We start from the raw sequence: 2,787 nt of genomic DNA on the forward strand, positions 1-2,787 counted from the left end.
TTATTGCTTCAGGGTATTTCAGTTATTTTAAGGTACTTGGTGTTTCACTTTTGATACAGACTCTGTGTGTGGTTTGTGCAATCATGGCCCCAATTATCTGCTTTAACGAGTCCCTCGAGAGCTTTGTACTGACACTCAGTGAGGCTCATTAATACTTTGAGATACTCAAGGTTTTTAAGGTACTTTGAATTTTTCTTTCTACACTGAATCTCTTAGAGGTTTTTGGTGCTATCCTGGTGTCCAGTTCTCTCTTCCATGGAGTCCATTAGGACCCTGTGTTTGGTAATCACATCAGTGAGATCCATTCATGCTTTGAGACACTTTGAGTTTTACCTCTGACTTTGACTCCTGAAAGGTTTGTGCAATCTCCTCTCAGGCCCTGATGTTCAAGGGCTCAGCTCCAAATGCACCACAGGGCTCATTAGGATCAAGGAAATCCTGACAAACCATGGCTCTGCCTTGGTTTCCCTCTGGTCTGGAGTAGTTCTTTAGGAAGTTTTCCTTTTACAGTTATGGAGAAATATTTCAAAGAACTTCTAAGCAGTATGTATTCCTATCCTAAAGGGTGTCTTTTATTGCTTTTCCTATTATTCAAGAGGTGGTTGCAGCATTCTGTGATTGATATTGATCCATGGTCTCTCCTAAGGAGGTCTGCCCAGGTAAGAGAAGTTGTACCTTGAGAGCTAACCCAGTGTGGACAACCTTGCCCTCATTCCCCATGCGCATGTGAGAAAATATTTTTACTTTCAAAAATTTAAATGGTTTATTAAGACCTTAACAAAATACAAAAGAAGACTGAATAAAGAAAAGAATAGAGCAACGGGAACAATAGATTCAGTCACCATGTGCTTATCTACAAAATGGATGCTCTGTCTTTTACACCTCTGGCCCCTTGTTGGAGATTTTTTCAGAAATGGTTTAGAAGGCAGCTGTGAGGAGCAAATTCTCACAGCCTGTTTCTGTAAACAGTAGAAGTTCTCAGGTTGTTTTTAATTACAAGTGAAAGTGACAAACATGAAAGCCTTGAGAACCTTGCATACCAGAGTTCTCAGGCAGCTTTCTTATAACAAGTAGATATTCTATCTTTAGCTGTTTTAGGAAAGTAAAAGTAAGTTTTGAGAACACAAATCTTAGTATTGGAAACAAAAGGAGGAGTTGGTGTGTTATCTCTGACCTATTGTGAGCTCGGGTTTTGCAATATGCATGAACTTAATTAACACAGTTATAAAAAGTGACTGATTGAGTCAAAAAACAGAGTCGATGCTGATCAAAGATGAGTCGTCTCCCTCCACTTCAATATATGGTGACCTCCTCGACGTGATATTGCGACACCACGAGAAGTGGAGTATGGGTCGAGTTCCGTGTCCGAAGCAGCAGCTGGAACAAGTAGCAGCCGGGACAGCAGAAGCGCGCAGAAAAAAAAAAAGCAGAAGAAAAGACGCCGAGACACGCCGTGCTCCAGGTGTCCGTACCAGACGAGCCTGGCCGAAATGTGCGGCCGAGACCTTGAAGAGCTGCAAAAAAGCGCGCTTTCGATTTAGAGGTAATGGAAAGGCAAGCCGCATATGATCTTTTTATTGCTTTTTTATAGACAAGACAGATTAAAGAGATGAATTTGCAAAAGGATTTAACAGGACTTTAGACTGACAGCTATGCTAGAGGGGTTTTCCTTAACCTCCATACGGTTTATGAGTTAACGAGATGGCGTGAATTCGGTGAATTGTTATGAGAAGCTGCTTTAGAGAGTGATAAAACTGTCAACAGGCTGAGCAAGCCATGGCTGGGGGAGGGGAGCAACCGCGGCGAGCGACCGCCTGAAGTGCTGCGCTGTAGCAGCGATAGTGGAGGCCGCCGTGAGAGAAGCCGCGCCGCGCTGCGGAAGCCGAGCCGAGCTGCGGCCACCCGGCCCAGCATGCTGTTGGCGCCGGTGATAAGGACAGTCTTGCCCTGCATGAAGCCCCCGGGCCCGGGCCACGCCGCGCCCCGCAGCCAGCGCCAAGCGGCCACCAGCAGCACCAGCACCAGCAGCGCCGCGGCCATGCCAAGCCTGGCCCCGGCTGGAGCCGAACTAAGCCGCCGCCGCGCCGCTGGACCAGAAGTTTTTTTGCCCGCTCCAACACCGCAAAGAGCCTAGCAGCCGCGGAGAGAGCGACCCGACCAGCAGTAGCTGCAGTGGAATCAGCCTGCCGGCGAGTAAACAAAGAGTCCAGTGAGGGGGGGTCGGCCCCCTCCAACACACGCGCCGCGGGGGCAAATAAACTCTTAGTAGCTCTGCTCTAAAACAGACAAATATCTGTTGTTTTCTTGAATGTACCTGTACTTTATTTAAGCCACTTAAATCTGTTACCTTAGTTTATATGTATTTCATACTTATTCTCATAAGCTTTGAGTTTTTCCTCTCCTGCTCAGACATGTGAAAACTCCTCTTATACACAGAAGAGGTAGACTGCAAACTAGTAGTAAGCCAAGAGAGAGAAGACTGCTGCTGTTCTAAAGTAGTTGTTTTAGCTTGTTGATTGAAAACTTAGATCTGCAGCCTTGTAGTTTACCAAGAAATACCAAGACTCCCTCTCTCTCTCTCTCTATCTCTCTTGTCTGTGCAGTTTCTGTTCTTGCCATGTCTGTGCTTGGCTGCAGGTGATCCTGAGCCTAAAATAGAAACTTGCAGTAGCTTGAGCTGCTTCAGCTTCCTTCTCTTAACTATTAAGTACCTTTTTTTTTGAGTTTCTGAACACTTCAAGTATCCACTCTCCAATAATAATAGTTTCAAGAAGTTTTGCATTTCAA

The sequence above is a fragment of the Zonotrichia leucophrys genome, unplaced genomic scaffold, assembly GCF_028769735.1.
Source record: "Zonotrichia leucophrys gambelii isolate GWCS_2022_RI unplaced genomic scaffold, RI_Zleu_2.0 Scaffold_1566_10227, whole genome shotgun sequence".
In the NCBI taxonomy this organism is placed as follows: Eukaryota; Metazoa; Chordata; class Aves; order Passeriformes; family Passerellidae; genus Zonotrichia; species Zonotrichia leucophrys.